The sequence below is a fragment of the Trachypithecus francoisi genome, unplaced genomic scaffold (genome assembly GCF_009764315.1).
Source record: "Trachypithecus francoisi isolate TF-2019V2 unplaced genomic scaffold, Tfra_2.0 Contig01474, whole genome shotgun sequence".
NCBI classification, from domain to species: Eukaryota; Metazoa; Chordata; class Mammalia; order Primates; family Cercopithecidae; genus Trachypithecus; species Trachypithecus francoisi.
Genome location: NW_022681435.1, coordinates 22483759 through 22496571, shown reverse-complemented (window position 1 = coordinate 22496571; position 12813 = coordinate 22483759). Strand labels below are relative to the sequence as shown.

General features: G+C 40.4%; 1 non-coding gene across 1 annotated transcript; it reads left to right on the top strand.

Moving 5' to 3' along the window:
- Positions 1 to 11972: 11972 nt before the first annotated feature.
- On the top strand, positions 11973 to 12079 carry LOC117062598. The gene has a single exon (XR_004428446.1). It is a non-coding gene; the product is annotated as a U6 spliceosomal RNA (small nuclear RNA).
- The last annotated feature ends 734 nt before the right edge of the window (positions 12080 to 12813 follow it).

Sequence of the window (12813 nt, the reverse complement as noted above, 5' to 3'; positions counted from 1 at the left end):
TCAGCTCAAGGCTCCCCGGGGACATGACCAGGGGAGCTCAGCCACACAATTGTTTTTGCTGGTTGGAACTTTGACTTCCACCCTGTGAAGCTGATCTGATGCATGTGTGACCTTCACCGATGTTCTTTTATATTTTATAACCCATGTCTCCATCCCTCTGATCCAGCTCCAACCTAGGCAACTCTTCTTCACTGCTCCTGGCCCTTCACTGGCTCATTTGAAGAAGCTCTCTGCTGCCTGCAAGCTCTCCTCATCTATTCCGTAAGTGTTACCTTTTAGTGCTCGAAAGTGGAGGAGAAAAGAAAGAAAGTCAAGTGAAGGAAGAAAGCTTGATCTCTCTTACTCCTCACACCAAAAGTTCCAGCCCCATGGAGGGAGAACACACTACCTTGGCTTAATGATCCATGTACTGTCATGGCACCTTCCTCAAGGGCAGATGAGGCTTCCAGCAAATGCAAATTAATTAAGGCAGATTGTTTTGCCAATCAACATATCTCGAATATTCCCATCTTCTAATGTCACAGACTATGTGCCTTACTCTGGACATGCTGAAATTGGAACAACAGCATGGACATTTGAAGGCATTCTCCACTCTGCTCTGTCCTCTTACCCTCATTGTCACAGGACCTCTGGGGGTACGTCTGCAGGATACTTTTTAACTTTGCTTTATAGTTTGGAAAAACAGAGGCATAGAAAGTTGTGCTTTGCGGACACAGCCCTTATGATGGGCTGGAGCTGCGCTAGCGAGGCCCCAAGTTCTCTTCCTCCAAGTTCACTGCTCTTTCTATTTTAAACTGCAAACATGTAAGTTCCCCTGGAATTCCAGGATGAACTCAGCAGGCTCTTGTGGGTGTCCCAGGGACTTATGGACCACAAAGGCCATGAGGCTCGGTGGTGAGGCATGATGCATGGTGTCCCATACACAGGAAATACACATTGATGTTGCACGTCCTGTTTAGCATTTCTTCATGTTCACCTCTCCCATGTGAATGTGCTCACGTCGGAATCCTTCACTTGGAGAGACGTAAACACTGCTCCTTGTAAAGTGATGTTGACTAAATGCTATCAGATGATGTGTGCGATTCTTCTAAGTGTGTCCTTGGGAGGCATTCAACTAAACACAACCTAACATAACCAAAAAGCAAAGTTTGGATCAAGTGATTGTTATAGCCCTTCTGTTCTTTGCATTAAAACTATGCATGCTTTTCACATATTGTCAGAAGTTGCTTGATTTTCTTTCCCGCATTAAAATGATTTAGAGCCACGTTAGCTGTGAGTGTTCTTGCTAATGCATGAAAGGGGCCTGTGACATGGGGTTAAAAGGGGTACAGAAGGGCCTCATCCTGCGCAGAGGTTAGAGGCAAGAACCCGCAGCTGGCTTCTCATGACAGGGAGTTGACCTGGAAGCAAACCTGTGCCCCTGGGGCGTTCATTCAAACTCTTTTCGTTTTGAAAAACAGTTCTTTTACAGGTTTGTGTTGGCAGCAACACCCAAACCCTGCAAGCGATTGAAAAACAAACAAACAAAAAAAGTGGGAATTTCCAGTAACCTGGAATGTGGAAAGTGATATTATATCCATCCCGCGTTCGATAGACTTGCCTTCACCCTCCAAATGATGTAAACCAAAGAAACCTTCACACGGGGAAATGCTATTGAGACCCATCACCGTCGAAGAGGTGTACACGCGCTTCCTAGAGCGCAGCTGCTGTCCCCGGCGCGCAGGCTGGGAGCCTCTGTGTTCCCTTGGGTGCTGCATTGAGACTCTATGCAGAGGGGCCTCTTGTTTATTGGGGAGGGGCTGACAGCTCCTAGTCCCTCACCATTTCCAAGCGCTGGGATGCCATCTGGGGTTACCCGGTGAACAGAGCCTCTGGTCCTACCCAATATCACCCTCCTCCAGCCAGCAGCAGTCTGATTCTAGATCTGTGTGGCTGTTGGTGTGTCTCACACCCATGTTTATTTTAAAGACATGTCATGGTGGTGAATGCCAGCCTGTCTAATGAATTACTATTGTCCAGGCAGTCTGGCCTCATTTTAGATTTAGTGGGTCTCATTTAGATCTTGAAATGTACCCCCTATGTTTTCTTTTAGTAGTTTTATAGTTTTGGGTCTTTCATTTAAGTCATTAAATCATTTTGAGTTGATTTTTGTATGTAGTGAGAGTTAAGGGTCTAGTTTTATTTTTCTACGTATGGATATTTAGTTTTCTCAGTACGATTTATTTAAGTGGCTATTTCTTCTCCAGTTAATGTTCTTATTGTCTTTGTTGAAAACAAGTTGACTGTAAACATGTGGATTTATTTCTGATTTCTCTATTCTGGTCCATTGATCTATGTGTCTGTTTCTACATTTTTAGTTTTTTTTCCCCAGTACCATGTCATTTTGGTTACTATAGCTTTGTAATATATTTATTTTGAAGTCTGGTTATATCATGACTCCAGCTTTTGTTCAAAATTGCTTTGGCTGTTGGAGGTCTTTTGTGGTTCCAAATGAATTTTAGTTTTTTTTTTTTTTTTTTTTTTTTTTTTTTATGTCCGTGAAGAATGTTGTCAGTATTTTAATAGAAATTGCATTGAATCTGAAGATTGCTTTTGGTAGTACAGTCATTTTCACAATATTAATTCTTCCAGTTCATGGACATTGCCTATCTTTCCCTTGTGTGTGTGTGTGTGTGTGTGTGTGTGTCTTCTTCAGTTTATGTCATCAGTGTTTTATAGTTTTTCTTGCAGAAATTGTTCACATCACTGGTTAAATTTATTCCTAAGTATTTTATTTTTTAATAGCTATTGTAAGTGGAATTGCTTTCTTTACTGATTTTTCTGCTATTTTGTTGTTGGTGTACAGAAACACTACTAATTTTTTTTGCACTTTGATTTTGTATCCTACAACCTTACTAAATTATTTATCAGTTATAAAAGGTTTTGGTGGAAGTTTTAGGGTTTTCAATATATAAGATCATGTCATTAGCAAACAGGGATAATTTGACTTTCTTCTTTCTAGTTTAGGTGATCTTTATTTCTTTTTCTTGCCTAATTGCTCTGGCTAGAACTTCCAGTACTATGTTGAATAAAAGTGGTGAAAATGGGCATCCTTCTTTCGTTCCAGCTCTCAGAGGAAAAGCTTTCAACTTTTCCTCATTCAGATTGCTGTTGGCTGTGGGTATGTCATATATAGCCTTTATGATGTTGACATATGTTCCTTCTGTACCTGACTTGTTGAGAGTTTCTTTTTTATTGTGAAGAGATGTTTAATGTTATCAAATGCTTTTTCTTTCTATTAGGTGATTATATGATTTTTTCATTCATTCTGTGAATATGATATATCATGCTTATTGATTTTTGTATTTTGAGCCATGCTTGTATCCACTGGGATGAATCCCACTTGATCATGGTGAATGATCTTTTTAATATGCTGCTGGATTCAGTTTGCTAGTATTTTGTTGAGAATTTTTGTATCTATGTTAATCAGAGGTATTGGCCTATAGTTTTCTTTTTCTTTCTTCCCTTCCCTTCCCTTCCATTCTGCCCTACTTCCCCTTCCCCTTCCCTTTCCTTTCTCATTGGTTTTGGTATCAGAGTAATTCTGGCCTTGTAGAATGAATTTGGAAGAATTCCCTCCTCTTTAATTTTCTGGAAGTGTTTGACAATTAGTATTAGTTCTTCTTTAAATGATTGATAGAATTTTGCAGTGAAAGCATTGGGTCCTGGGCTTTTCTTTAATGGGAGACTTTTTATTAAATATTCAGTCTTGTTACTTGTAATTGGTCTGTTCAGGTTTTCCATCTGTTTTTTTGGGTTCAGTCTTGTTAGGTTGTTTGTGTCCAGGAATTTATTCATTTCCTTTTTGTTTTCTAAGTTTTTGGCATATAGTTGTTTGTAATAGTCATTAATAATCTTCCATATTTCTGTGATATCAGTGGTAATGTTTTCTTTTTCTTTTTTGATTTAATTTATTTGGGTCTACTTTTTGTCTTGGTCAGTCTAGGTAATGGTTTGTTGACTTGAAGACGTCTTTTCAAAAGACCAACTTTTCCTTTTGTTGATCTTTGGTATTTTTTAAGTCTCAGTTTAATTTAGTTCTCTTATTTTTATTGTTTATTTTCTTCTACTCATTTGGGATTTGGTTTGTTTTTGTTTTTCTGGTTCCTTGCAATGTATCATGGGTTGTGTATTTGAAATCTTTCTACTTCTTTGATGTAGGTGTTTATAACCTCTCTTCATACTGCTTTTGCTGTATTCCATAGGTTTGTTGTGTTTCTATTTTCTTTTGTTCCAAAAATCTTTTAAATTTTGTTTTTAATTTCTGCATTGATTCACTGGTCTTTTAAGGAACATATTACTTAATCTCCATGTATTTGTATAATATTGAAAGTTTCTCTTGTTACTGATTTCTGGTTTTATTCCATTGTGGTCACAAAAGATACTTTCTATGATTTCAGTTCTTTTAAATTGGTCAAGAATAGTTTTATGGCCTAACATATGGTCCATCCTGGAGAATGTTTCATGTGCTAATAAAAAGAATATGTGGTTTGTAGCAGTTGGATAAAATGTTTTGTAAATGTCTGTTAGTTCCATTTGGTCTAGAGGTCACTTTAAATCTGATATTTATTTTATTGATTTTCTGTCTAGATGATCTGTCCAATGGTGAAAATGGAATTTTGAAGTTTCCAACTGTTATTATATTGATTTGATCTATTATATTATAGATCAAATGATATTTGCTTTACATATCTGAGTGCTCCCATGCTGGGCACATGTATATGTACAATTATTAGAGCATCTTTCTGAATTGATACCTTTATTATTGTATTATAACCTTCTTTGTCTCTTTTCATAATTTTTGACTTAGAGTGTGTTTTACCTGATATAAGTCTGGCTACTCCTGCTCGCTTTTGATTTCCGTTTGTGCAAAATATCTTTTTCTATCTTTTTACTTTCAGTCTGTGTGTGTATTTACAGATGAAGGGACTTTCTTACAGGCAGCATATAGTTGGGTCATGTTGTTTCATTTATTCAGCCATGTATATTTTTTAAATGAAGAATTTGTTTCCACTTAATGTTACTTTTGTTAGGTAAGGACTTATTCCCGTCATTTAGTTAATTGTTTTCTGGTTATTTTGTTCCTTTCTTCCTTTCTTATTGTTTATCATTGGGGTTTGGTGGTTTTCTGTAGTGATAAAGTTTATTTTCTCTTTCTCTTTTGTATATCTCCTCTACAAGTGAGTTTTATACTTTTGCATGTTTTCAGGATAGTGATTATTGTTTTTTAGGTTTAAGATATAGGACTCCTTTGAGAATTCTTGTGAGGCTGGTTTAGTGGTATTGAATTCCCTCAGTTTTTGCTTGTCAAAGAAAGACTTTATTTATTCTTCTTTTCTGAAAAATAGCTTTAATATTTTGAGTATAATATTTTTGACTGACAATTTTTTCTTTCATCACTTTGACTATATCATCACATTTTCTCTTGATGTGTAAAGTTTTTGTGGAGAAATCTGCTGTTAGTCTAATGCAGATTCCCTACATGTGACTAAACACTTTTCTCTTGCTGCTTTTGGAAAGCTCTCTTTGTCTTTCAGTTTTGACAATTTGACTGTAATGTGCCTCAGGGAGGATCTTTTTTGGTTTGAATTTATTTGTGAATCTTTGAGATTCCTGGACCTGGATGTCCAGATCTTCAGCTGTTATTTCATTAAATAGGTTTTTTGATGCCTTTTTCATTCTCTTCTGCTTTTGGAAATCTCATAATATGTGTATTTGTTTGCTTAATGGTGTCCCCTATAAGTCTTACAGACTTTATTCACTCTTTTTCATTATTTTATTTTTCTCTGACTAGGTAATTTCATGTAACCTATCTTCAAGTTCAGAGATAATTTTTTTCTTCTTGATTAAATCTGCTGTGTAAGCTCTTATTGCATTTTAAAATTTAATTCATTGCATTCTTCAGCTGCAGTATTTCTGTTCTGTTCTTTTTCATGATTTCTATCTCTTTGTTTAATTTTCTACTAATTCATGAATTATTTTTCTTACTTCACTGAATTATTTTCCTGTATGTGTAGTGTCTTGTTGAGTTTCCTTAAGAGCATTATTTTGAATTCGTTTTCTGGCACTTCATTAATTTTCTTTTCATTGGGGTCTGTTACTACAAGTTATGTTCTCTTGGTGGCATCATATTTTCTTGCTTTTTCATACTCCTTATGTTCCTGTATTGATATCTGTGCATCTGATGGAACAATTGCTTCTTCCAAACTTTCTACAGTGGCTTTCATAGAGAAAGGCTTTTCACTTGCAGTTGGGTTTTAGTGTGCTGATTGAGAAGGATATAGTAACAGTTTCCAGATAGGTGCCATGGCATAGTCTCCATGCAGCTTCTTCAGCTGTGTTCAATATCAGCAAAAACTGGGCACCTCAGTGATCTAGGCTGTAGACATTTATGGCAACGGCAGCATAGGTTGTTAATGACCTCTGTGTCAAGCCTTTTGGGGTCTTCCTATTCTTGTTTTCCCCACAATGGGGAGACTTAGCTGAGAAGATTCCCTCTTGGTTTCAGGTCTGAGACTGCCTATAAACAGCTGCAGGAGTGCTGTGTTCCAGGTGCAAGTGTTTGGCTCTGGGGCCAGATTTCTAGTTTTGGGGTCTCACAAACTTATTGTGATACTGGAATCTTGGGGGTACAGATTTGCTCTCTCTAGCAAGGTTAAATGTAGGTTGCTCGCAGAGCCAGGATCTGTGACTCTGAGGTACCTCTTAGTAGTACACATCTGGGGACTGAGTAGTACCTGTGATTTTGCCTTTGTGGGGCAGGGCAAAACAATGGCCTGACTCTGGGGAAGAAGGAATGCTCTGGAGGTTTGGGCCAGAAGAGCAGGTATGGCTGCAGTTTGGGAATGTGAGCCAGTAGGGCTCAGTGGCATCTTGGGTCCCAGGGTTTGAGGCACCATGTAGTAGTGACTCTAGACTCTAGGGTGGGGGTAGGGGGCAGTATCTGGGACTCTGTGAGGACAGGTTCAGCGGCAGCAAATACTCCACAGCACAGCTGTAATTTGGACACAGAGGGATCAGAAAATGGCATAGTGATGACTCCACTCCCTGGAAAGAGGGGTGTCTTGAAGGCTCAGACTCTAGAGGGCTAGTGCAGCTCCAGGAAAGTAGGGTATTAGAATCGTTTGTCCTATGCTCAGCCACTGCTGTGTTTCCCTGAGATGCAGGATAGTACATTAGCTCAGTCCTGGGATGCACAGCTGCTGTGCTGCTGAGCTTGGCCTGGGCACTGTTTCCCCAGGGGTTGATGTGCTGCTTCAGCTCAAGTGCAGACTATGTGACTGTTCTGTGTGACCCAGACATTTTCGCAGGATGCAGGCCTCTACTTCAACTTAGGCACGGAGGAGGCACAACTCCTCAGAGTGGTCAAGGTATTGTTTTTCCCAGGAGGTAGGGCACTGCTTCAGCTCAGGCTGGAGAGGGTGCAGGAGGGGTAGGTGGAAGGGACCCACCTCTGCTTGGCCTCCTGGGGAGACAGATAACAGTTGCTTGCAGCTCAGCTTAGGGATGTTGGGCCATCAGACTAGGCTGGTTCATCAGTGACTTAGCCTCAGGGATGAAGCGGAGCCATGCTTACTTGCTGCTGAAGCGAGGCATGCTCCAGCCATCATTTAGTTCCAAGATGGCACCGCAACGTGGCTGCACAGGACGTGGGGACAGTGTTGGCTCCTTCTCTGGGGAAAGCACAGCTGTGTGGTCTCTGGGCAGCTCCCTCAGCTGGACTTGGTGCTGGTGGGGACTGCAGGGGACCCGAGTGGTGAGGTGTTTTGTAGGTGTCCCAGGTGTGGATGGGGATTGCTGAAATCCTCTTGTTTGCCTCCTGGCCGTAGGGAGAAACTCCTTCTTTTTCCCAGCTGATCCTGGTTGGCGATGGGGTGGTGGAGGCCTGGCTTTTCCTTCTGCTCTCTACGTGACTATCCTGGGTTTCTGGGCTCACCTGGGTTTCTGTTAGTTCTCTGATGTACTCAGGTGTTCTCCCTCAGTTATTTTCACTAAAATGTGCTTGTTTTATTTGTGTTCTGGCTTTCTTTGGTAGGGGGATGAGGGCTAGGGGCTTCTAATCAGCCATCTTGCTGATGACCAATCAGCCATTCATTTCCCTTTAAAGGAGGCTTCTTTCTATTTTTAAAAAATTGTCCATTCAGTTATTGTCTACTTGCCTTTCTGGTTTTGGGCCGATTATCTCTTCTCTGATTGAAAACAAGAAAGTAGCCATTTGGGTGCTAAACCAGTTTCTGCATTTCAGTGGCCATGCATAAATCCTCTCTGATAACCTGAGAATGATCTCCCTGTTCCCTCTCTTAGCCACAGCATGGCCTTACCATCTCTTCGGAAATTCTGCACACAGTCATTTGCAATCTGAATGGTAAATTGTGTTTCAGTCCCTGGCGCACTGGCCCGGTACATCCTTCCATCTGTAACAGAGTCTTTCATTTGTGCTCAGTTAAGTTTTCAGTCAATTCCTGAAAGTTTCCACTGTTTTTTTTCAGGTATTAAATGCTGATGGTGTAGTAGACATTTACCTCAACCCCATAATTTATTTAGCTCTTTGTGCAATAGAGTTCATTAAATTCAAAAAAAAGGTTTATTTGTTTTGACAAGTCTATGTGCTACCATCGTATTGTGCCATGAACATGTCATAATAGAAAATAGTCCCTGCAATTAGCTCGGTGGTACTATGACTTAGAAAATGGCTGCTTTATAATTTTTGACAATTTGAAACTCAACCAAAGTGCTCCCTATAAACACCCTCATTTATGAGATGGATGTTTCTTTAGCTTTGATAGGGCAAGAGCCAAGATAAACCAACCGTCTCCCTATATTGCAAGCAGTAATGTATAGAACACCCCCCTTGCAGGGGTCAGACACAGCACCCAGGCCCCCCTTGTCAGTAGTGCCGAGTGCCATCACCTGACCTTTGTGAGTTAGAGAAATAATCCAACCCAAGGGAGCACATCAGTGCAACGTACCTTTGAAGTTTTACCTCTTTTATATCTTGGCCCAGACTCAGGTTTTGATCTAAAGTATACACTTGCTAGTAGTTCTAGTAATTCCTTCCAGAATAGTAATCGTTTTTCTATTTCTTGACATTTTTGGTGCCATTCTAACTTTGATAAGAATTTTTTTTTTTTTTTTTTTGTTATGGGATAATGATATTGCCAATGACAAGTCTCCCTCTCTTTTTTCTAACTTCTCCAGGTTTTTGGGAGGGCGTACGTGATAACATACTTACTTTGCCAACATAAGTAATGTGAAGCAGTAAGAACAGCAACATGGTTTCTGCATTTCTTTAAAACACCATTAACACATCTTACTCTGTCAGACATTAGCAGGCTTGTTTTATGTCTTTGTGATTGTTAAGTAAAAATAGAGACCAAGTTATTGTCTGTGTATGGTTAAATGTCTTAGGCACTCAACATGCTTTATAAATAATAACATTAATAACAGTGCAGCTGAATCACTAAATGTCTTCTGAGCTTTTTTCTCGCACTAAATTCGAAGTTGGCTTTTCATTCTCTGCTCTTCCCACATACCCTGGCTTCTCATGGCATTTTAATGAGTTATTTTAGTTTAAAACATATTGTTATGTTCTTCATATACATATCTTATTTATATCTACTAACAACCTTTTAAGGATGATTTTATTATTTGCACTTTGGGGATGTGAAAATATTAATATTGCCACTTGGAGGCTCAAAGAGGTTAATTAACTTATCAAACGTCACTCTTGTAAAAGTACAGAGCCAGGATTTGAACTTGGGTCTGCCTGGCCCCACTGTCTGACTTTTTTTCCCCAGTAACACTTTGCTGCTCTAGTGCTCCCAGTACATCAGACTCATTGAGACAACTCGAATCTTCTCTGGTGTTGCAGAGCTTGTTTACTGCTGGACCTGTGTGGGCACATGTGACAATCTCAAACATGAAAATAATATTGCTTTTATGCAATAAAATTCATTGTTAAGAAGTGCAGAGGCCACAAGCCTTCTCCACCTTCTGCTTCATTTTACTGGCGTGTTCTTTGAGCATCTACCACATTCAATAACTGCAATAACTCGACCCTGCTCCCGGAATTATGTTGGGTACAGGGTGTCAGAGTGAGGAGGTGATTAAAAGATGCCCACATCCATTCATTGGGTGATCAGATACACAGAGGCAAGACAGATGTGATTTCTGCCTTCATGGAGCCCAGAGTGCAGGAGAAGTGAGCCTGTCGTCAGCACCTGTCATGATCAAGATGCCGAACCGAAAGGGAGGCTAGAGGGTCTTCCTGGAGCCACCTAACCCTACCGGGGTGTCAGGAGAGGCTTCCAAAGAAGGGCTGTGTGGGGAACTCGACTGAGACTTGAGGGATGAGTAGGCTTTAGTCAGGCAGAGTGGATAAAGCACCGTACAGGGAGTGCAGCCCCATCCAACTAGTTGTATTGTCTAAAGAAAGCCACAGGGCCTACCTTGTAAAACCCATCATGCCAGGACGGTAAGTCTGAGCCTCCATGAAGCATTTTTAAACATCTTAAGCCAGCGACCAAATGTAAAATTGTTTACACTTATCATGACTAAATTCATCCATTTGATGGCCTTAGGTGGCTAAATTTTGGGTAGATCTGTACAACTAAGAAGCTAGTCTAACAGTTTGAGTCTTTAGAAAACACCAATAATTTTTGAGAAAAGTTTTGACTTGTAATATATTTTAAAAATTTGTTTGGTTAGCACATTGCTTTTCTTTAACAAGAAGCAACTGGAAATCAACTGTTTTCTAAGCCCAGATACATTTTAGAGGCTTTTGTCAAAACTGTGGAGTTAATATAATGTCTTGGGGCTGGACCTAGGCTGAGAATCTTACTCCGTGTAGGAAGATAGACAAGTTCTGTACCAACAGTGTGTTGGAATATACACATCCACACAGTCTTCCAAATAACTTCAAACTCAGCAACGCTGCAGACAGTGGGCTGGCTTGGGCACAAGTGCGATAACTCAGGCCCACTCTGTGGACCGCTCTTGGTTTCCCAGCCGATGAATGCCTGCTCCTTGCCCCACAGTTCTTACCACTGGCCTAACAGGGAAAAACCTCCTGTCTGGCAGGGAGAGGTGAACAGTCTTTACTGATGTCACAGCTCCTGAAAGCAGAGGGTGACAGGAAGACTGTCTGAGTGACACAGTCCTGTTCTTGCAATTCCAACCCTAATCTCCATGGAGTCCTTGGCTTGGGCTCCGCGAGGCTGTCTTGACATCTTTTAGGCTGCAGTCGTGTGACTGAAGGCTTGTTTCCACATATTATCTGTTCTTTGTGGCTACCACTTTGCTCTACAAGCCCCCTTTGGGTCAGGGAACTTGAATTATTGAAATAATAAATCACACCAAAAATCCGTCATTTGTGCCTGAAATGAGGCTCAGTGTTTGCATTTACTGATACGGATTTTTCCACCTGGGCTTGACCTTGGGCTGCATTTCTACTTTGTGAGTCAGAAGACCCAAATGTTTACCAGCCTCAGGGCCTGCTTTTCTTACAGGTTCTTTGGGTGGAAAATAAGGATGGGATGTTACTGATCCTGTTTTACCTCTCAAATGACCTGGGAAAGCTAAAGACTAACCAGGCAGTCCATAAGAAACAGGGGGTACTGGCCGGGTGGGTGTTCTTCTTGGTTGATATATTTCTAGTAGATTTTAAAAATCTTGGCTTGCTAATATGACCACAGATATTTAGATTGCAAAATGTGACAGAAATATAACCAGATATGTGTATATCTATATACTCTAAATCTAAACCTACATCTGTACCTTTACTTACACCTATGTCTATGTTTGCATTTATAGTCACGTCAATACCAATATAGACATAGAATACATGTGTATGAGAATGAAAGAGGGCAGGAAGGAGAAAAGCCACAAAGATGTTTGGGATGAAATTGCATTCTTAGCATTTGAAAGTGAAGATTGTGCTCGCTTCGGCAGCACATATACTAAAATTGGAACGATACAGAGAAGATTAGCATGGCCCCTGCGCAAGGATGACACACAAATTCGTGAAGCGTTCCATATTTTTAACAAAACAGAACAAAACCAAAAAAAAAAAAAAAGAAAGTGAAGATTGATTTTTGTTTTTCACTTTTACTGTTTTCAGAAAATTGTGAATGTGAATTCAAGGGTGATTGGAGGCCTCTGTTTATCCAAACCGTGGATTTTGGAGAATCATTAACAGGTGATCTGGTACTGAGAAGCCTGGGCTTTGAGCCTCTGCCTGTCCTCACCTGGGTGTAGGTGATGGGCTAACAGGACTTCTCAGGTTTGGATCCAGGTACACCAGATGGACAGCTGTACTGTCAGAATCAGTTTGGGTTCTTTCTTTGAGTGTACCCCGATTGAACCCTCCAACTTGTGCCAAATCTTAAACTGTTGTGAAATGGAGGGCTTTGAAAGTCTTTAACATCACGATGTTCCTGCCTCAAGGGAGGCTGTGCATCAGAAGTGTGTGTAAGGAGGAGAGGAAGGAGAGCAGAGGAGTTACAGTTTAATCTGTAAACGAATACGCATAGTATATGCTTAAAAAATACTGTGAGAATGAGTATTTGTATTTCATATGTATATGAAATGCTTAACTCAGTATCAGCACATGGAAAGAGCTAACACAGATGGCATGTGGTTGTTGATGATAGTAATTGATGGGCCCTGTTGCTGTTTGGTTCCAGTTGTTTTGAAGAACTGGAACCTCCCCAGGTCTCCGCATACTCACCTTCCCACTCGCTGCTGGTGGCATGGTGTTAGATCATAGCTCACTTG